The sequence below is a fragment of the Danio rerio genome, chromosome 21, assembly GCF_052040795.2.
Source record: "Danio rerio strain M-AB ecotype USA chromosome 21, GRCz13ab, whole genome shotgun sequence".
Classification (NCBI taxonomy): Eukaryota; Metazoa; Chordata; class Actinopteri; order Cypriniformes; family Danionidae; genus Danio; species Danio rerio.
Genome location: NC_141041.1, coordinates 50,067,501 through 50,091,918, shown reverse-complemented (window position 1 = coordinate 50,091,918; position 24,418 = coordinate 50,067,501). Strand labels below are relative to the sequence as shown.

Below are 24,418 nucleotides of genomic sequence, written 5' to 3'. Positions count from 1 at the left end.
TTTAAGTAATAATCTTGTTTTAAGTTTAAATGCTTTGGTTCATTTTAACACAGAATATATAATCTTGAATTAAACAGATATTTCACCCAAAAAAAAAAAAAAAGACAAGTCTGCCATCATTTACTTAACCTTCATTTGTTACAAACCTATTTTGTTTGTGTTTTTTTTTTTCTGTTGGACACATCCTAAGTTATTTGGAAGAATATTTAAAACCTTTAACTTAAACTACCCCAATGGCCAATCAAATTAGTCCAAAACTAGCACAAATGACCAATCAAACTTGCCCAAATTGGGTGATCAAACTAGCCCAAATGGCCAATAAAACCAGCTCAAAGCCAGCCCAACTGTCCAATTAAACTAGACCAAAACTAGCACAAATGTCCAATCAAACTAGCCAGAATGGTCACTCAAACTTGCCTCAAACTATCCCAAATATTCAGTCAAACTAGCCCAAATCTAGCCTAAATGGGCAATAAAACTAGCTCAATTGTTCATTCAAAATAGCCCAAAAGTGGCATAAATATCATTCAAACTGGCCTAAATGGGCAATCTAACAAACTCAAAACTAACCCAAATGGCCAATTAAACTAGCCCAAATGCCAATCAAACTAATCCAAAACTAGCCCAACTGTCCAATCAACTAGCCCTAAATGGCCAATCAAACTAGTACAAATGGCCAGTAAAACCAGTCCAAAACTAGCCTAACTGTCCAATCAAACTAGCCCAAATGTTCAAACTATCGCAAATATCCTGTCAAACTAGCCCAATTGTCCAATCAAAATAGCCTAAATGGGCAATCAAACAAACCCAAAACTAACCCAAATGGCTAATTAAACTAGCCAAATGGCCAATCAAAGTAACCCAAATAAGCAAGAAAAACTACCCCAACTGGGCAAAAATAATATTAATAATTATAAAATAAAAATAAAAAAATAGCCCAACTGTCCAATCAGAATAATCCCACACTAGCATAAATGTCCAATCAAACTAGCCCATATGGGCAATCAAACAAACCCAAAAGTAACCCAAACGGACAATTAAATTACCCCAACTATCCAATCAAACTAGACCAAAACAAGCATAAACGTCCAATCAAAGTAGCCAAAATGGTCAAACTTACCTCAAACTAGCCCAAATGTTCAATCAAACTATCTCAAATATTCAGTCAAACTAGCCCATTGTCCAATCAAAATAGCCCAAAACTAGCATAAATGTCAATCAAACCTGCCTAAAAGGGCTATAAAACAAACCCAAAACTAATCAAAATGGCCAATTAAGCAAGCACAGATGGCCAGTCCAACTACCCCAAATGGCCAAACTAACCCAAATGGGCAAAAAAAAAAAAAAAAAACTAGCCCAAAAGGCAATCAAATTAACTCAAAATTAACCCAAAGGGAAAAAAAAATAATCAAACTAACCCAAAACTAGCCCAACTGATCAATCAACTAGCCCCAAATGGCCAATCAAACTACCCCAAATGGCCAATCAAACTACCCCAAATGGCCAATCAAACTAACCCAAAACTAGTCCAACTGTCCAATCAACTAGCCCCAAATGGAAAATTAAACTAGCCCAAATGGGCAATCAAACTATCCCAAATGACCAATCAAATTAGCCCAAAACTAGCCCAAATCGTCGGTCAAATTAGCACAAATGACCAATCAAACCAGCCCAAACTAGCTCAACTATCCAATCAAATTAGCCTAAAACTACCATAAATGTCCAATCAAACTAGCCTATTATGGGTATTTAATTTCTTACATCTTCTGTCTTTCGTACATCTTCTTAAATCATTTATTTATTGAATTAATTCAGAGAGCAGTGTTTTATTTTTACATTTAATTTCTTGCCAGTATTTTTTACATGAAGGCCTTTGTGAAAGGCATGCACATCCTATGATATAATATTGAAGTCATATTGTCTACCGTTACAGCAGGTTGTCGTCAGACTGTGGGCAGTTTCATGCATGTGGGCAAGAAGGAAAATGAGCTGAAGTGAGAAAACTGCGTAAAACAACAACAACAACAAAAAAGCAGACAGAGCAGAGGAGAGAACTAATGTAAGTCCAAGTGGATTAGTGAAACCTGTCACACAATTGAATACGGCTTTTGCAGAAATCCCAGCTCTGGGATTTGGCAGCATTATATCCCCAAAAGTTGCAAATAGGGTCTTGAATATGCAGCCAACCCCCTGTTTCTTTAATTACCTGAAATATGCAGCATAATTATGCGTTTCTGGAGCTGTGATTCCCTGATGAACAATGCGGTGGCATGATGGAGAGCATGATGGACAGAAAGCTGATGAGATAATGAGTGCTCTCCTCAATCAAGGTCTGCGCTGGAAAACACCTTCCACCAATTACGTGCTGACCTTTAAAGAGTTTTCAACAACTCGCAAAACTACAGCCGTGTCATAAAAATGATCTTGCATAAAACTATAAATGCACAACACATAATCTGCTGCTTATACATACAAGTTATTTAAAACGAAATTAAAATATCACACATATCAAACCTGAAAACAACATATGCAGTGATGGTATGGTTTGTTTAACTATCAAAAAAAAAAAAAAAAAAAGATTTTGCTGCTTGTTTAAACTGCTTATTTAAAATAGCTAATCAAACCCAAAACTTGCCCAACTCTCCAATCAAAATAGTCCAAAATTAGCATAAATGTTCAATCAAACTAGCCCAAATAGCCAACTAAATGAGCTTAAACGGGAAAAAAATATTCCAAATGGCCAATCAAACTAGCTCAGAACTAGCCGAATTGGGCAATCAAACCAGCCCAAAACTAGCCGAATTGTGCAATCAAACCAGCCCAAAACTAGCCGAATTGTGCAATCAAACTAGCCCAAAACTAACCGAATAGTCCAATCAAAATAGTTCAAAACTAGCATAACTAGCATTTGGGGTACTACCAAACTATCCTAAATGGCCAATCAAACTACCCTAAATGACCAAACTAACCCAAAACTAGCCAAAATGATTAATCAAGCAAGCCCAAATGACCAATCAAGCTGAATTGTCTGATCAAAATAGCCCAAAACTAGCAATTAAACTAACCCGAAACTAACCCAAATGGCAATCAAGGCTGCCCAAATGGCCAATCAAAGTACCCCAAAACTATCCCGAATGGCCAATCACACTATACAAAATCTAGCCCAAACGTACAAACTAACCCAAAAGTAGCCAAAATTACCAATCAAGCTAGCCTAAGTGACCAATCAATCTAACCCAAAGGGCGAAACTAACCCAAAACTAGCCAAAATTAACAATCAAGCTAGCCGAAATGACAAATCAAACTATACCAAATGGCCAATCAAACTAACCCAACTTTCTAATCCAATTATTCACAAATGGCAAGTTAATCCAGCCCAAAACTAGCCCAACAGTCCAATTAAAATAGCCCAAAATTGGCATAAAAGTTTAATCAAACTAGCCCAAATTGACAACCAAACTAACCCGTAACTAACCCAAATGATCAATTAAACTAGCCCAAATGGCAAATCAAACTAGCCCAAATGGCCAACCAAACTAGCCCAAATGGCAAATCAAACTAGCCCAAATGGCCAACCAAACTAGCCCAAATGGCCAATCAAACTAGTCTAAATGGGCAACCAAACAAACCCAAATGATTACTTAAACTAGCCCAAATGGTCAATCAAAGTAACCCAAATGGCCAATCAAACTAACCCAAAACTATCCCAGCTGTCCAATCAAAATAGCCCAAAATTAGCAAAAACGTCCAAACAAACTAGCCCAAATGGGCAAGTAAATTAACCCAAAACTAACCCAAATGGCCAATTAAACTAACTTTTGGACAAAACAATCTAAATTGAAATTGTTACCTGTAATTACCGACAATTGTAATTTAATAATACTCCCAAATTCCAGATGTTCAACATTGAAGTTAAGAAATTCTAATTCTAAACTATATTAAACGCCATGCAATATTTAGTGTTTTATTTTATTTTTATAACTGTCAATAATTAAAATTTACACAATTCAAATTCAGATTGTTTTGGCATATTTTAAACTCCATAGTGTGACGGGTTCGAGATCCCGGTCCAATCAATCTATTAAACTGTATGGGGAAACTCAACAAATGGTATCAATCAACTTTTACAAAGAGCGATGTAATACTTTAGAAAACCACAATTACAATATATATATATAATATAAATAATATATATAAAATTCACTTTAATGTGTAATATGACTAAAAAGTGGTCATTAAGGAGAATTTTCTCAATTCAATTGAGAAGCGGCTTGGACAAATGATTGAATGAATGAAATGACAATTGTCAAAAATTCAAATGAACACAATTAAAATTCAGATTTTTGTCACATTTTAAGCTTCATACAAACGCAGAATTGGTGGCTTTTGTTTGCTTTTGAATGTGCTTTTGAGCTAAAGGGAGTCTGCGTGTAAATTTCCTCATCTCCGAGGAGGTTAAAGAGGGTGGAATGAATGAATGATTTTCCTCTTTGCACCTTCGAGAAACACTCACAAGAGCCCATTAAAGAGATCATCACGCTGAAACATGAGCACGATCCGTTTTAGTGTTGCAGAAAATAACAGAAGCAAAAAAAACAACAACAACAAGGCTTTCTGTAGTTGCCGAGTGTGTTTAAGAGAGTGTTTGCGCGCTGTATTTCTCCATCAGGGCACTCTGCTGTGTTTTGCACTGAATCATCTCAAGAGGCTGTCGACTTTATTGTGGAGCTGAAAATGCAGCAGCTCGGAGCGGTAAACATGGCGGAAAAACTGCTTTCAGACACAGTGACGGCAGAGAGTCCTCTGACCCTCCATCATCTGCTCTGAGCCGCTGAAACACCTGTCGCACATTTGGCTGCGGGAGGACCAGGTCACTGATTGATGAACAGTTCTGTTTTTGTTAATTTCTGTGCAAAAATGTGAGGATTTATGTAAATTAAACTTTTATTTTTTACATTTAAAATGCAAATCCAACAAGGTGAGTCTCACACATTCAATATATCTACAATAGAGAAGTAAAGATTATTTATAAACTAATTTCGAGATGATCACGTGCTTATGATTGCTTGCAGTCGGTCCCGCATTATCTAATTTATGATTGACCAATCAGACAATTCATAAGCCACAATAAATACCCTAATTTCCACATCTTCATTTTCCCCCCCTACTCCTCCTCCTTTCCTAGATGGGTGGCACGGTGGGCCAGTGCTTAGCACTGTTGCTTCACAGCAAGAACGTCACTGGTTCTAGTCAATCAAACTATCCAATAGCCAATCAATCTAGCCTAAATGACTGATCAAATTACCCCAAACAGCCAATAAAACTAAACCAAAACTAGCCCAAATGACCAATCAAATTAACCCAAAACTAGCCCAACTGTCCAATCAAATTAGCCCCAAATGGCTAACTAAACCAGACCAAATCTAGCAGAAATGTCCAATCAAACTAGCCCAAATGGACAACGAAATAAGCCAAAACTATCCTAAATGGCCAATTAAACTATTCCAAATGGCCAATCGAGGCTGGCCAAATGGCCAATCAAACTAGCCCAAAACTATCCAAAATGGCCAATTTAACTATCCCAAATGGCCAAACTAACCCAAAACTAGCCAAAATTACCAATTAAGCTAGCCCAAATGATCAATCAAACTAACCCAAATGGCCAAACTAACCCAAAACTAGCCAAAATTACCAATCAAGCTAGCCCAAATGACCAATCAAACTAACCCAAATGGCCAAACTAACCCAAAACTAGCCAAAATTACCAATCAACTCAGCCCAAATGGCCAATCAAACTACCACAAAACTAGCCCAACTGTACACTCCAGTTGGTCACAAATGGCAAGGTTATCCAGCCTAAAACTAGCCCAACTGTCCAATCAAAATAGCCCAAAACTACCATAAAAGTTTAATCAAACTAGCCCAAATGGCCAATCCCAAAACTAACCCAACTAGCCCAATAATTTATGATTGACCAATCAGACGATTCCTTAGCCACAATAAAGACCATATTGTATTGTTCTATATCACAGCCAATTTCATTTTGAAGAATCCCCCCTTCCACCCCTACTCCTCCTCCTTTCCTAGATAGGTGGCCTTACAGCAGGAACGTCACTGGTTCTAGTCCTTACCAAGCCAGCCAAAGTTTCTGTGGCGAGTTTACACAATCTCTCCATGCTCACGCGAGTTTGCCCTAGGTTCCTCGGTTTCCTCCCACGTCCAAAAACATGCAACTGAAGTTAATTGACTAATCCAAATCGGCACCATAGTCATGCTCCTAGTAAGTTATCTCTTAAGAGCGATCACTGTCTGTTCATTAGCTACTACAGCAGGGGAGTTCTCGAGATCTACCTGAGCTCAAACTCTCCTCTCACCTTGCAAACGGGAGAGAGCCCCAGGCTCGAGGATCTTATGAGCTCAGGACTCTCTCCCAGGACAGCTTTATAATCAATCATCAGCCAAGTGTGAACACTTGAAAAGACAAAATTTTACTTTACAAGTTGTATTGACCTGTAACTGGCGAAAAGAGTGTCTTGGTTTTGTTTAGATGGGTTCACACGGTTTCATTTACACGAGTAAATAAACGATGGGCTAAAAAGTGGATTTTTGTGGCTGCAGATTCTGTGTGGGCCTACTGATGTGGCTTTCTCTGTATCTCCCCTACAGCTCAGTGTACTATATGTCATGTGGCCGGTGAGGGATAAAGCAGGCCTGTCGGTGCTGTGACATTCTCAAAGCTGATCATCTCCCATGTGTGTTGTAGATAAGAAGGTCCTGATGATTTATTTGTGTCCAGAAAGCCGTCACGATTGATACTAGCCCTCCTAGAAAATGTATGACCCTTTTCTTTTTTTTCTACTGTTTTATTTTTTCTGGACTCCATTTGAACAGTTATATGCACAATATTTACTATTTTTGTATCAAATTACCCCCCGAAAACACTAGAAATGTGTTATATACTTAGCTGACTTGTGTTCTTACATTATCCCAAACGCTATGCAAACAACCAAATCCAGACTTTAACTAGTTTTCGTAGTGTGTGTGTTTACGCTAATGACATGTCACACACTGGATATCTTGTTTGGTTTTATAGAAAACAGGGAAACAATAGTGATTCTTCTAATTTTATTTGTAAGAGTCTGCACAGAGCAGCATTATAACTGAAGTCTAAAATGTATTTAGTCTGATAAAACAGCGCTGCTTCTTCTCCAGTTGATCATAATAAAAGCTCTGCTGCTTTCCACTGCAGCTCTCATTCATTAATTTTCTTTTCGGCTTAGTCCCTTTATTAGTCTGGGGTCGCCACATCGGAATGAACCACCAACTAATCCAGCAAGTTTTTACAAAGTGGAGGCCCTTCCAGCCGCATCCCATCTTTGGGAAACATCCACACACATTCATTCACACTCATACACTGTGGATAATTCAGCCTACTCAATTCACCTGTACCGCATGTGTTTGGACTGGGGAAACTAAACCACCAAGAGGAAACCCACGCGAACACAGGGAGAACATGCAAACTCCACACAGAAACGCCAACTGACCAAGCTGAGGCTCGAACCAGCGACCTTCTTGGTGTGAGGAGACAGCACTCCCTACTGCGCGACTGCGTCACCACTGCGTCTCTCAATTCAATTTATCTTTCAAATCCCGGACGAGCCCCCGATTATGTTATGGTCCCTAATTCAAATACGACTCGTGAACCAAAGACAACGTAATATAAATAAGCAACAGCCAAAGTGCTCCAGCTAAATTATTTATTAACATGACCAGCAAAACTATCCAAAATGACAAGAGATGGGGAGCCCACCAACATAATAAACAACAACCAAAGAAACCTAAAGCAGGTTGGAACGCCCCACTCCAAACAAATATCAAAAGGAAAGCAGGAGAACACGACAATAAAGCCGTCAGAAACTGTGGTGGCGTGGAGGAATGAGGAATTGTGAGAAGTCCGCTTCCGTCTGGTTTTGTTTTTGACTGGTTTGTCCTGAAGAATCTGTGAGTCGTCAGTAAAACGCTGCAGAAGTGACTCAGAGGCTGAAAACACTATGAGAATCACATACACAGTAGTGCTGCTCAATATATCACATCTGCAGTAGTCACGTCGTATAAACACCCCTTCAAGTAAAGTAAAAACTGCAGTTTTGATGACATTCCAGAGCACTGTTTGTATATGAACCCCACGTCCTATCCTGTCTCTGAATATCGTCTCGTTGATATTAATAAGCGGTGGACGCTGCTGCCTCTTTGACGGAAACACGGCTGCTGTGTTCAGCCATTCAAAGCATAAGTGAAGAAACAATGGAAACTGTCTAAGAGCGTTCAGTCTGTTGTCTGTGCGCAGAAAAGATAAAATATACAGGCGTCTAAGAGAAACCAATCAGATGAACAATAACAGCATGATTGACTGAGCTGACGGGGTGAACACTGTGGCTTTTCTTCGAGTGACGTTTCTGCACAATGCCTTTTTATTCAGCTGAAGTCAACGTTATTTGCCTCCTGTGGACATTTTTTTTAACAATATACCCCAATTGATGTTTTAGGAAATATTCTACAGTATTTCCTATACTATTTTTCCTTCTGGAGAGTCTCAGGTTTATTTCGGCTAGAAGAAAAGCAGTTTTATTTATTTTTTAAAGCATTTTAAAGCCAATATTATTAACCCCCTTTAAAGCAATGTTTATTTCCAATTGTTTACAGAACAAACCATCATTATACAATGACTTGCCTAATTAATCTAACTATAATCTAATTAATATTTACAGTTACATTTAGCAGATGCTTTTGTCTAAAGCGACTTACAATTGAGGAGGCATTCAGCGATTCAACAAGAGGCAATACACACAACAGGTTACAGTTATATAAAGGAACTTGCTTGAGCTCAGAGAATTTAGTGATAGAGTAAGTGTTCTAATGTCAAACCAGGCTCATTATGGATATGTACACCTGTATACATTTCTGGAGAGCACAAAATACATCCCAGGAGGTACATTTTTTAGCAGTTTTTGTTTTTGTGAATCCTCCAGAGGCCGCTGTGTATGATTTCAGATCTCAAATTTCATTACGAGTGAAATCCAAAAGAGGCCGCTGTCGACTGACGGACTGAACGACCCAACCGATAGTGTTTTCAAAAAGCAAACAAGAAAAAGAAAGAAAAAGAGGGCCGCCTGATTTTTACCATGTTTTCAGATCTTACCACGTTTTTTATCTTTTGTTTTACCTGCAATTTGGAACCGTTCTTCAGCGAACTCGAACCCCATCGTCATAGTCAACTTATCTCTGCATCTCGAGTCTGCTGATGTATACGGCGAGCCACTGGGCAAACTGGTTATAGCAGAAAAGCCATCTAAATTGAGTTAAGCGGTCAGCAGAAAGAAACATAAGCTGTCAGTGGCATCATACCTCCCCATAGCATTCGTTTTAAAGATGAACTGCAGCCAAACATACCTTTGGCCAGGGGCGTAGTGGACATTTTAAAAGTGGGGGGACAGTTGTATGAGATCCAAATGTTTAAATTCTTAATCACCTGTTTCTAGATGGACTGTCTCTAAAAGTGAGAGACGCGTCCCTGCCTTTGGCTACATAATTCCAGTTCTCTAGAAATGTATACGGGGTACATATTCACACAGAGCCTGTGTTGGCTAGAGTTGTTGTTGTTTTGTTTGTTTGTTTTTTGAGGGAGAGCATGTGTTTCTACGGGTGATTTGTTAAGCCCACTCACTTTTGAGAGGCACATTTATACTGTAAAAATTCAGGGTTCCACACAATTCATTCATGATGTCCTAATTCAAATGGATTAATTCCCAATGAAATCATAAGAATTGTGTTGATTCAGCTAATTTTAAATAAATAGTTTGAACAAGTAAAAAAAGAAAATTAATTAAAAATTATATATATATATATATATATATATATATATATATATATATATATATATATATATATATATATATATATATATATATATATATATATAGCATAATTGTAAAGTATTAATGTATTAATTCTTAGGTGAAAGTGTATTGCATTTAAAGTCTACCTACACTAAAAAGAATGTATATATATATATATATATATATATATATATATATATATATATATATATATATACATATATATATATATATATATATATATATATATATATATATATATATATATATATATATATATATATATATACATATATATATATATAGATATTTTTTTTTTTTTGAGTGTAGGTAGACTATGCAAAACACTTTCACCCATGAATTAATACATCAATACCTTACGATTACGCTGTAAAATTAAATAAAAAAATAAATATTTGTAACTTATTAAACTAAGTTAATCATGTTCTAACTTAATTTTATAAGCAGTTTGTTTTGTCCTCTTATTCGCTCATTGCCCCTTGGGGTTTAACACTTGAGGAATTTACATGACAATGAAGAAACAATAGTGTTCAAGGCTCATGGTATGTCCATTTCCGTATATTGATCTTGTATTATTCTACTATACCTTGATATACCCAGATTTTCTTTATAGGGCACCTTTACATGTCACTTTAAGCTGAATAGTAGTATTTAAAAAAATATATCTAATAAAATATTACGCACTGTCATCATGGCAAAGATAAAAGGAATCAGAAATTCGCAGTTATTAACACTATTATGTTTAGAAATGTGTTGAAAAAAACTTATTTCTGTTAAAGTAATATACAGGAGGGGCTAATAATTCAGAAAGGCTAATAATTCTGACTTCAACTGTATATTGAGTCCAACCGAATAAACGATCAAATGTTGTTCTTGTGAAGAAAGGCCTTGGAGTAAACTCAAAGCACAGGTTTATTAGTGCGATTCATGAGTCTACCATCCTCCACATTTGTTTCCCAGCCTCTCCTGCGGGTTTACGTAAGCCAGCGAAGGCAAATCTTTAGAGGTAATTTACAGCCCATTAAAACCAGCAGAAGAGTGAGTGCAGGCTAAAGGAGAAAGTGAAGTATGAAGCGATTGCCAGGGGGGAAAAGACAGGTGGTGAAAGATGATACCAGGTTTCTTGGCCCACGCATCTCTACAATACAGTCTGAAGAGAAAATACAAACTTTGAGGAGTTTTTCTTCAAAAGCTTCCCAGGGCTTTCATTATCGACCTCAAACAAACACTTTACACTGTACACAGTTTCAGCTGCGCTTTCCAGGTAGAGGATTGAAAATCACATCCTGTTTATCATCTACAGTCAGAATTATTAGCCCCCTGTATATTTTTACCCGATTTCTCTTTAACACAGAGATTTCTAAACATAATAGTTTTAATAACTAATTTTTTATAACTGATTTCTTTGCCATGACAACAGTAAATAATAATTGACTAGATATTCTTCAAGACACTATTCTAAATTAGATTTAATATTAGAGAGTTTTTTTAAATAAATATATAAATAAATATTTTATTATTTTAAAATAAATAAATCAATCGGAAAAAAAACTATTTAGTATAAATTTTATTAATACTTTCCCACATTATAATTCAGTCTTTGTATACTTCTTTACTTCCCCTTTTGTTCTATTCATTCTCCTTTTCTGTCTCTCTCTCTCTCTCTCTCTCTCTCTCTCTCTCTCTCTCTCTCTCTCAGTGTTATTTATCCATTTTATTATTATTATTATTTATCATAATTTTTTTTCTTTTTCTTCTTATTATTATTATTTGTTATTAGTATTATACATATTATTATTATTATTATTATTATTATTATACCAGTTTTTTATTATATGGTTCGAACCTCGGCTCAGTTGGCGTTTCTGTGTGGAGTTTGCATGTTCTCCCTGCCTTTGTGTGTGTTTCCTGTGTGTTCAGAGATGCTCTTCTGCAGACCTCAGTTGTAACGAGTGCTTATTTGAGTTACTGTTGCCTTTCTATCAGCTGGAACCAGTCTGGCCATTCTCCTCTGACTCCAGGCATCAACAATGCAATTGAACTGCCGCTCACTGGATATTTCCTCTTTTTCTGACCATTCTCTGTAAACCCTAGAGATGCTTTTATTCTAGCTGAAATAAAACAAATATTTTTTTTTTTCTTTCAGAAGAAAAAATTATGACAGGAAATACTGTGAAAAATTCCCGGCTCTGTTAAACATCATTTAGGAAATATTTGAAAAAGAATAACTTTATCTTCAACTGTTTGTTTTTTATCAGTTTTTATGCTTTGGCTTCTTGCCATTGGCCAAAAGAGAGAATGATTCTGTCAAGAAAAGAGAGAGAGATCAATCAGTATTTGTGCTTAATCTGAGGTGTAGTGATCAGATAAAGTGTACACGGAACATGTATCATCTGTGTGTGTGCATCCAGACGTGACACACACACACGTGTCCCCATCTGTGGCTCTGTGAGGTGTGTGAGTGGATGTGAATCTGTGTCTGTCAGACGGAGGATCACAGCAGCTGCTTCATCACTCTTCATTACCAACACATCAGCCCTGAAAATCAAAAGTGGACTTTTCCTGCCCCCCATCCTAAAGCTCTCCTATCATATCCTCCGCATCGGCATCCCAGAAGCTCTCCATGTGTCTCTCTCTCTCTGTCTGTCTTTCTCAATTCAATTCAATTCAATTCAATTCAATTCAATTCAATTCAATTCAATTCATTTCAATTCAATTCAATTCAATTCATTCGGTTTAGTCTCTATTTCAGAGGTCACCACAGTGGAATGAACCGCCAGCTATTCCAGCACGTTTTATGCAGGATTCTGCAAATTTTCCATAGATTTTCCACAGATTTTCCGCATATTTTTAGCTCATCATTAATTCTGTTTATTTACTTGAGTAAATGTGTGTAAATCTATATTTATTCAGTTTTTTTTAATTAATTACAGTAATATTATTGACCTATATGAAAATATTCATCTGATTTATGTGCAACACAGTTTGTACAGTCATATTTTCTGTCTTTTACTTGATATACCATGTGACAAACTTGCTTTATTTACCAAATAAAGTGAATCGAATTGGATTTACATATTAAATATTAGATAAAAGTTCAAAAGAGATTAATTTTTACTTCATATATTAAGGTTTTAGTTATGATACTCCCAAAATAATTCCACAGAAATCCGCAGATTTTTACCGAAATTCTCAGCAGAAATAGCAAAAAACGTTCGCAGATTCCGTCTGGCCCTAGTCATGACAAATGTTACAAATGTCTTGCCATTTTTGATTTCTGTGTCTGCTAGCTTGTTTTGTTTTGCCAATTTTGTCTCATTTGTTTGTTTTTTCCTGTTTTAATCTGTTGAATGGGGCGAGGCAGTGGCGCAGTAGGTAGTGCTGTCGCCTCACAGCAAGAAGGTCGCTGGTTCGAGCCTCGGCTCAGTTGGTGTTTCTGTGTGGAGTTTGCATGTTCTCCCTGTGTTCGCGTGGGTTTCCTCTGGGTGCTCCGGTTTCCCCCTCAGTCCAAACACATGCGGTACAGGGGAATTGGGTAGGCTAAATTGTCCATAGTGTATGTGTGTGTGTGTGAATGTGTGTGTGGATGTTTCCCAGAGATGGGTTGCGGCTGGAAGGGCATCTGCTGTGTAAAAACTTGCTGGATAAGTTGGCGGTTCATTCCGCTGTGGCGACCCCGGATTAATAAAGGGACTAAGCTGACAAGAAAATGAATGAATGAATCTGTTGAATGAATCATTTAATCAATTCAACAAGTGAATAAATTCAATAAGTGATTCAATAATCCATTCATAATGATACTTTTTTTTCTCGTTTTCTAAATGAATTGTCAGATTTGAACTAGCATTAAGTATAAAATTAATGTGTAAAATTTGATTGTATTATTTGTGTATTGTTTATTTTTATTAATACACAACAGGCCTTAACCCAACCCAGCCCCACTGCAGATACGTACCAATATCTACATTTCTAGGGATGGCGAAATATGTAACCGTCGCAGTTTTTGTTTTCAAGAATGCTCCAGAGGTCACTGTGCACACTTTTCGATGATCAAAAATTTCTCTTGCGCATCCTCTTCTCACACAAATCAACCAGAGGGCGCAATATACACTTCAGCTGACCAGGCCAGCTTGCTGTCGACTGAATGACTGACCAACTGACCCTTCCCTAAACCCAACCGATAGTGTTTTCAAAAGAAATCCAGCTAAAGAAAAGCTGCACGATTTCACCATGTCTTCAGCTTGTTGATTATTTATGTATTTATTTACTTTTTGTTTTTGTTTTACCTGGCTTCTGGAACCGTTCTTCTCCAAACTCAAACCCTGTCGTCTCGGTCAACTCATTGTGTCCCTAGTCCACAGATATAAATGAGGATGCGGTGTCGCGGACGCTGGTCTCTCTATTCTATAGGTGGCCGCCTAGATCGCCTCTATGGACGCGCCAGCCCTGGGAAGCGCCAGCGAAGTGAGGCAACAGTACGAGGAAGCACCTGCGTCCTTCAAATCTGCAGTGTTAGGACATTTTGGTTTTGCCGTTGAGTATAATGCCAATGACAGAAAAAACTTTTCTTGACTTTTAAGTAAAACAAAGGTACTGCAATAAGTCATTTTTTATTTTTTCTCCTTAACCTCTTACTGTTCCTATATAGCAAAGAATAACACACAAAAAACACGTGTCAAGCCATGACAATCGAACGGAAAACCATGTTAAAAAACCGAGGTATGTATTTAACTGTAGGCGAACTGTATTGTTGAATCCCGAGTGCATATTAATACTAACAATAAGAATCCCGTCATTACACAATGCAAACAAGTGTGAAGCGATTGCAGCAATACATATAAATAAATAAGCAACAGCATACAGGAGAAAGTGTTTAAATATGACATCAGAATCTCCATTAGTGTTGTTAGCCATCACATCACGTCACGTCACTGTTCATTTGCTTGAGTGCTTTTGTCTTCCCTTCTCTAAAGTTAAGGGGCGCTTAACCATCATTCCACACTTTAACATGGCGAGCGGCGGTTGGGGGTGAAATGAGGCAACAGTACGAGGAAGTGCCAGGGCTGGAGCAAGCTGAACTGCCGCTTTAGGCAAAGGACGATCACGCCGCCCTCAACCCGAAAGTAAAAACGAAAGTAACCGGTTAGCAAAATAAAAATTGGGTGGGGCTTGTTAACGCGAAAACCATGTTAAAAAACCGAGGTATGTGTTGAACTGTAGGCTAACTGTATTGTTGCATCCCGAGTACATATTAGGGCTCTATTTTGACGGTCCATGCGCAGAGCGCAAAACGCAGGGCGCAAACACTTTCAGGGTGTGTCAGAACGCATTTTTGCTAATTTAAAGACGGGAACATCCGTTTTGCGCCGTGGCGCATGGTCTAAAAGGGTTGAGTTTATTTTTTTAATGAGTTATAGGTGTGTTTTGAGAATAAACTAATCAGAGTCTCATCTCCCATTCCCTTTAAGAGTCAGCTGCATCACGCCAAGAGCGCATTGCTATTTACAGGACGCAAAGTAAGTCTAAGTGGAAAATAATATGTTTTGTAATATTTTAATCCTTTATATTTATATCCTATATCTATTCTTATTATATCCTATATATATCCTTAATATTTAAATGTTTTCATATGTAAAGATATTTGCCTATTGCTCTCTTGTGTGTATTAAGCAGTGTGTAAGCGAGGTGCAACTCTGCGCCGGAGTTTAGACCGGGTTAGTTTTGGTCTAATGAAAAATCTATTATAGTTTCTCAAAATAGCAACGCGCCAGCGGTCCGCCTCAGAACGCCTTCCTTTTTAGAGAAGAACGTCTATGGGCGCACAAATGAGCGCTAATGCATTTGCTATTTAAACAGCGTAGCGCAACGCCTCAAAACCACTCGTGCGCCAAGCTTAAACTACCAAAAGACTATTGCTGTGCGTCTTGCGCCACACTGCGCCGGGTGTATGATAGGGCCCTTAATACTAACAATAAGAATCACGTCATTGCAAAATGCAAACAAGTGTGATGCGTTTGCAGCAATACATATAAATAAATAAGCAACACCATACAGGAGAAAGTGTTTAAATATGACATCAGAATCTCCATTAGTGTTGTTAGCCGTCACATCACGTCACGTTACTGTTCATTTGCTTGAGTGCTTTTCTCTTCCGTTCTCTAAAGTTAGGGGGCGCTTAACCATCATTCCACACTTTAACAAGGCGAACGGCGGTCGGGGGTGAAGTGAGGCAACAGTACGAGGAAGTGCCAGGGCCGGAGCAAGCTGTACTGCCGCTTTAGGCAAAGGACGATCATGCCGCCCTCAACCCGAAAGTGAAAACGAAAGTAACCGGTTAGCAAAATAAAAATTGGGTGGGGTTTGTTAACGCGAAAACCATGTTAAAAAACCGAGGTATGTGTTGAACTGTAGGCTAACTGTATTGTTGCATCCCGAGTACATATTAGGGCTCTATTTTGACGGTCCATGCGCAGAGCGCAAAACGCAGGGCGCAAACACTTTCAGGGCGTGTCAGGATGCATTTTTGCTAATTTAAGGACGGGAAAATCCGTTTTGCGCCGTGGCGCATGGTCTAAAAGGGTTGAGTTTATTTTCTTAATGAGTTATAGGTGTGTTTTGAGAATAAACCAATCAGAGTCTCATCTCCCATTCCCTTTAAGAGCCAGCTACATCGCGCCAAGAGCGCATTCGCTATTTACAGGACGCAAAGTAAGTCTAAGTGGAAAAATAATGTGTTTTGTAATATTTTAATCCTTTATATTTATATCCTATATCTATTCTTATTATATCCTAAATATATCCTTAATATTTAAATTTTTTCATATGTAAAGATATTTGCCTATTGCTCTCTTGTGTGTATTAAGCAGTGTGTAAGCGAGGTGCAACTCTGCGCCGGAGTTTAGACCGGGTTAGTTTTGGTCTAATGAAAAATCTATTATAGTTTCTCAAAATAGCAACGCGCCAGCGGTCCGCCTCAGAACGCCTCCTTTTTAGACCAGAACCCCTATGGGCGCACAAATGAGCGCTACTGCATTTGCTAGCAAAAGACTACAGTGCCTTGCGCCACACTGCGCCAGGTGTATGATAGGGCCCTTAATACTAACAATAAGAATCACGTCATTGCACAATGCAAACAAGTGTGAAGCGTTTGCAGCAATACATATAAATAAATAAGCAACACCATACAGGAGAAAGTGTTTAAATATGACATCAGAATCTCCATTAGTGTTGTTAGCCGTCACATCACGTCACGTCACTGTTCATTTGCTTGAGTGCTTTTTTCTCTTCCGTTCTCTCTTTTTTTTTCTGGTTGATTTCCCGTGGCAAAACACTGTCAGAATGAAAACCCTCAAGGGTGCTAACTTGGGTCGCCCACCGCTGGAGGCTGTTTCAGTAATGTATTAAATCATTTTGTACTCAGCTCCTGTTAAGTACATTTTTCATCCCACTTTCCTCCATTCTGTCAGCGATAGTTAAGTCGAAAGCGCTGAATCCACAATCGCGTTTAACGAAACAATGACAAGCTCCTCCTGGAAGCCTAATGTATTCAAGACCCTGTTCTCTATATTTAGCCGAGTACAAATCTCTGATGTAGTTCTGGAGGAAGTTCTTCTGAAGTGACACCTAATGCTGTTTTTTTTTTTTCCAGAGCTCGTTCATTAAAAGCTTCTTTATGCTGGTTTCAGAGCTGTCAGCTAAATTAAGATTGCCTGCGCAGACCGCTGATGAATTATAAATCCACCAAATATTTAAACTCCGAGAGAGTGTATTTGGGCTTGCAGTCTAAACGATTATGTTGTACACATTTGTGAAAATGTCTTCCAGCTTCTGTTGTATGATGTTTTTCGTTCACAGACAGTTTAGATTGCCCTAGGTACTCAGAGTGAAGCGTGATTTTTTTTTTTCCCCACACAGCCTCGGTTTACAACTGCGCCGTAATCATTTATTGAAGTCTCTCTCTCTTTCGTCTTTTGTTGCTGTGGAGGTTTGTCATTTATATGTGTTTTTTTCATTGCACCGGTTTATGTTTCATCAGTTGTGGTGGCAGATGTCAGTGATTGTGTAGCAAGTGAATGATGACATTTTAGATTATTACATGAAAGCTATTTATTTGCTCCACAGGTTTGTGTTATCTGGCTAAAATGCAATCAAAATGCTGAAGACAAAGGTGATACTTGACAAATCTAGTTTTAGGATAAACAAATAATAAGCTGACTTCTAGTTGATCTTTTGGCATCAGAAGTGGCTTATATGAAAGGCAAAGGCCTCTAGATTACGCTTATTTACCAAAATAAAATATAATGATGCCTTGATTTTTAATGATTGGATGAGGACAGTGCGGTCTGACTCTGCTCAGACTAAAGTGTCATCACTGAACAGAAATAATGTCCAGTATAGAATATAAAGTCCTGCTGCAGTGGAGACAGAATGAATATTGTGTCTGACTCCATCATGAGCTTGGAGGACTGCATCCATACATCTCTGACATGACTCACATCACTGATTAATAAAGTCATCTGGAATGAAGAAGAAAGCGTTCCTGCAGGACTCCCAGAGCTCATCAAAAACTTTTGGGTTTATCTTCAACGCCTCCTCCTTCATCATACCCCAGACACGCTCAATAATATTCATGTCTGGTGACTGGGCTGGCCAATCTTTGATCTATCTATCTATCTATCTATCTATCTATCTATCTATCTATCTATCTATCTATCTATCTATCTATCTATCTATCTATCTATCTATCCATCCATCCATCCATCCATCCATCCATCCATCCATCCATCCATCCATCCATCCATCCATCCATCCATCCATCCATCCATCCATCCATCCATCCATCCATCTATCTATCTATCTATCTATCTATCTATCTATCTATCTATCTATCTATCTATCTATCACCCAGCACTGTTTTAACAATAAAGTATCACTAAATATTACTGTTAAATCAGGGCTGGGTGAAAGATACTACATGCAAAATATACATATAGTAAAAAATATATAAAAAATATAGTTTATTTTTATATTTCTATGTTTTTATTTACTTTAAACATTTATTTATTTATTTATTTATTTATTTATTTATTTATTTATTTATTTATTTATTTATTTATTATGTATTTATAATGTTTATATATAAATGTTTATTTTTTATTTTTATTTATTATTTCATTCATTCATTCATTCAATCATTCGTTTATTTATTTATTTATTTATGTTTTATTTGTTCTATTTTATTTTATTTATTTAGTTTATATTCATATAGTTTATATTTATTTTTATATTTTCTTACTTATATTCTATTTATTTACTTTATAAAGTTATATAATGTTAATATATAATGTTTATATAAAAATGTTTATTTTTATTTATTTATTTTTATTTATTTATTTATTTCATTTAATCATTCATTCATTCATTCATTCATTCATTCATTCATTCATTCATTCTCAAGTGAGATTTAGTTTTTTTAACTATTAAAACAAACCTTGAGAATTTACAAATGTATTGTGTCGTATTACGGCCTGTACTGTTAAAATGAAATATAAGCCTCAGCTGCATCCATTGAGAAAAAAAAACCTCAATTTTTAGAAAAATGCCTGACTAAACAACGTCCCTCAGGGCTTTTAATCCAAAAGTGAGCACATTAAGGGAATTATTGATAGATTCTCATATGCTACTCCTACTGATTTCTATACAGAGGCTGTATAGAGGAGTAATATAATAATACCAGCTGATTGGTGGAAAGGAGACAGAGTGATGAAGCCAATTATGATATGGGGATAGGGTTAGGAGGCCATGATGAACAGAGGCCAGTGGGCAAATTTGGCCAGGATGCCATGGTGAAACCCCTACTCTTTTTTAAAGGACATACTGGGATTTTTAACAACCACAGAGAGTCAGGACCTCGGTTTAGCATCTCCTCTGAAAGATGGCGCTCACTAAACAGTATAGAGTCCCCGTCACTATACTGGGGCATTAGGACCCACAAAGACTGCAGGTTGAGCGCCTCACTAACACCACTTCCAGCAGCAACCTAGCTTTCCCATGTGGTCTCCCGTCCAGGTACTGACCGGGCGCAGCCTTGCTTAGCTTCAGTGGGCGACCATATAAGAGTTGCAAAGAGTTAGCTGACGCCATACAATACAACAAGGCAGTTTCATTTACATTTGAAGGGGAGGAATGTTATTTTTAATGATCCTATAAAGACATATATTAAAAACACATTTCAATAATATCTTCGACCCTTTACACACTTTTTTTTTTCTACAGATTTCCTAATAAACTCGCCAAGTATCATGAGTCTATTTCAGTTTGGGATTTCTTTACGACAGGATACAATCAGTAAACTGCATATGAATATGAAGCATACCAATAAAGACGTTTCACTAAAAATATTCACTGAACATGGATAGCCACCTATGATACAGTAAGCTTAACAGAGTATTAATAATATTTTACACCACGCTCCTTGACATAACGGGGACATATCATAGAAATCGAGATTCATTGCTATTTTTAGCATGTTGGCACAGTTTCACAATCTGAAGCTCACAGACCACGAAGACAATTTCTGGATATGAAGATACAAAAATAAACAAACAAACAAACCAAAATACATGAAAGTTAGCGGCAGCGATCAAAAGAAAGCCAGGCGGAAATGGAAATGCGCTCAAAACAGCAAGGCGGTATTAAACCTGTGATTTTTTCCCTCAGTGCAATTAAGAAGCAAATCAGCGGGGAGGATTAAAACGTCCTCGTCTGGAGCCCCAATCTTGACAGCCCTTCCTGAGCTCCGCTGCACATTTACAAAGTCCCACAGAGCACCAAGAATAGGAATAAAAAACAGGTTATACTATAGCTTTGCATTTAAGCTTTTAGTTTAATTCTATTTTTAAATGTGTTATCAATTTCACTTTAGTTTTAGTTCACTTCATTGACGGTTGTGTGAGTTTTAACACATTTCTATTTGTTTTTATATATTTATCATGGTTAAGAGAACACATCTTCCACCAGAGCAAAGTTTAGTGTTTGAAAAATATACATATTTCAATAAAAAATTTACATTTACTCAGTATTTACTCAGCCTCGAGTGTTTTTAAACCTTTGTGAGTTTTCAAAAGAAGATATTTTGAAAAATGTTGGAAACAATTGCTATCTATATTAAAACTACATGCAAATACAAATACGGTGGAAAGTTTGTTGTACAATTCAGTTAGTTATAGGGTTTTTTTTTTGTGATTTTATTATTTTAATTTTTAATTAAAATATTTTTAAATTTTTATTTTTTTAAGAACAGCTTTAGTCTTAGTTTTAGTCTTTGTTTACTAAATTAGCATTGTCCTAATCTTGTTTTTTAATTGAATATGTTTATTAACTTCTTTATTTTTATTAACATTTCATTGACATATTATTAACAATCACATTACTGTAAAACAAACAAACAAACTAATTTTAATAATGCTAAAGAGAAGAAAATAACAATGATGAATAAAACAAACACATAAATAAATAAATAAATAAATAAATAAATAAATAAATAAATAAATAAATAAATAATACATATATATTATTATTAATAATAATAATAATAAGAAGAAGAAATACAATTATAAAAATTAATTAAATAATAATAAATAAGTAAATTTAATGATAACGAAAATAATAATAATAATAATAATAATAATAATAATAATAATATTAATAATAATGAATTCAATTATAAAAATAAAGAAAATAATAATGAATTAATACATTGAGCCATAACAATGTTTATAGTAGTAATATTAATAAAAATAATAATACAAAAATGATAATATTATTAATATTAATAATAATAATGATAATAATAATAGTAATAATAATAATAATAATAATAATAATAACAAAAATATAATCATAAAAAAATAAAAATATTAATAAATTAGTAAATCAATCATCAAAAATATAAATACCAAAACAAGTAAAATAATAATAACAACAAAGACAACAACAAAAATAATAAATATAATTCTGAAAAAAATATTAATAAATTAGTAAATCAATCATCACAACATTTAAATAACAAAATAATAATAATAATAATAATAATAAAATACAGTTATAAAAATAAGTAAATAAATAAAATAATAATAAATTAGTAAATCAATCAACAACAACAAAGAAATGAACAAAGAATAAAATAATAATAATAATAATAATAATAATAATAATAAATTAAATAATTAAATTATGACATAACATAACTCAAAATACTGCTTAAAGGCACATATAATTTGTCAAAATATCAGTACATTAGGCTTGAAAATGCTTGAAAAAGACTGAAAACCCTTAGTTGACAAATGAATAACACAAGCTATTTCAAAGGAATCGATTCCCTTATAATATTGTGCCATCCTTTCAAGCCACTTATCAGTTTACAGTATAGGTTATTTCTGAAACTAAAAGGCTAGAATGTCAGATAGACGATCGGTGAATCTGCCAGACAAATGTCCAACTAGGAGTCCTAAAAAGGGATCCAGAATACAGGATATTTTAAAAACGCGTCTGCAAAACACTCAAAATCTACTTAAGAGATCATTCGCACTACAGATGTATTCTGCGCCACTGACAGAGCAGGACTTGTGTGGAAACATGCATGAGTTTCACTCCTTTGTCCTGTTGTGTGAGCAAACATCTGACGTATTAAATCCTCCTCTGAAATAGAGGCTGGCAGGAGACACCGTTCATACCACGCGGTGAGATGCTGACATTGATTTCCTCCGTTTGGCCTGCAGAAACACCCTCCGCTGGGCCAACAGGGAGCGTAATCAGATTCCCACAACGCCAGCTGAGACCATCAGCCACTTAACGTTTCTGATGCTGACAATGCTATTACTCAGTTTATCAACAAGTGCAGAAATGCTACAGTGAGAATATGCTGGCTAATTAGCACATGGATTGCCACAATGGTGAAGGTACAGCTTCAGGAAATACATGAAGACAAAATGAGCAGTGAGATTCTTTATTGTTGTTTACTGTAGGGCTGTGCAATACAACAATACACGGAAAAAATAACGCTTTGTTCAAAGGACTTATTTAATATGAGCTGAAACAACACAATGCATGAGGTTTTTGGGGGGATAACTTAATGGTTTTATGTTTAATCCACGTAAATGTGTAAAAAAAAAACAAACAAAAAAAAACTAATAAGTTAACTTTATTCCTTCATGATGTCCTAGCACAAATCAACTGTTTGGAAACATGCATTTTATATATATATATATATATATATATTCATTCATTAATTTTCTTGTCGGCTTAGTCCCTTTATTAATCCGGGGTCACCACAGCGGAAAGAACCGCCAACTTATCCAGCAAGTTTTTTTTACGCAGTGGATGCCCTTCCAGCCGCAACCTTTCTCTGGGAAACATCCACACACACTCATACACTACGGACAATTTAGCCTACCCATTTCACCTGTACCGCATGTCTTTGGACTGTGGGGGAAACCGGAGCACCCGGAGGAAACCCACGTGAACGCAGGGAGAACATGCAAACTCCACACAGAAATGCCAACTGAGCCAAGGCTCGAACCAGCAATCCAGCGACCTTCTTGCTGTGAGGCGACAGCACTACCTACTGCGGCACTGCTTCGCCCAAAGAAACAATTCATTTTGACACCCCTAATATATATATATATATATATATATATATATTAGGGGTGTCAAAATGAATTGTTTCTTTGGTTTGGTGCACCGCAATGCAGATGAGGACAATTCGGTATCAGTTCAGTAATAATCATAACCGGTTTTTATATACTGACGGTCATTTATCTGATATGCGCTATGTCGCTATAGCTTACTATGGCAAGGGAGGTAAGCGCGAGTATCTTACAATGCGTGTGAGTTTGCTGGACAGTCCTTCACTGATACTTACTCACTGAATGAAAGTAGGGGGCAGTTGGATAGCCAAGGGGTGTAACGGACGTAAGTTAAGAGCCGGGGCAAGGGTTGGTTGTTGCGGACGAAAGTGAAGAAGGTTAAGGAGTTGCGGAACAAAGTGAAAGGGACCAGCAGACGGGGGAGGAGGGTGGTTGAATAGGGGGATCAGTAAAATGAGGCGCCGGATCAGATTTTAGAGGTGCCGGATCTGGATCAGGCGTGTTCCGGCACAAATTAGGGCCTGGGTGTAAGAGAGAACTTGCTAGACAAGGCTCAGAAAGTGAACGGGATGTTTATATTTGTTTATTTGCTATAAACGCTTGTGTTGTTTAAAGGTACAGTTTAAATATTTATATATTTATCAAAGGACAAAAATGTTTTACAGATATTGTATAAATATGATATAATTATACATGTTAATACAAGAATTGATGTGCTGTGAAAAAAATATAAAACTCTGCGTGGAAAGCATCATCAATGCACCGTAATCCACCGATATATTAAATTGAACTGAATTGATAGCATGATAATCGTAACCTAACCAAACTGAACCGCGAGACCAGTATAGGTTCACA

The 24,418-nt window shown here is 36.5% G+C and overlaps 1 protein-coding gene and 1 long non-coding RNA gene across 3 annotated transcripts in view; both read right to left on the bottom strand.

Moving 5' to 3' along the window:
• Positions 1 to 24,418, bottom strand: part of gabra3 (gamma-aminobutyric acid type A receptor subunit alpha3) — a 322,972-nt gene that overhangs the window by 197,924 nt on the left and 100,630 nt on the right. The window lies entirely within an intron of this gene.
• Positions 172 to 4,070, bottom strand: LOC147838989 (uncharacterized). Its single transcript, XR_015520800.1, has 3 exons — positions 1,591 to 4,070; positions 938 to 1,468; positions 172 to 701 (listed from the first exon to the last, which is right to left on the bottom strand). It is a non-coding gene; the product is annotated as an uncharacterized LOC147838989 (long non-coding RNA).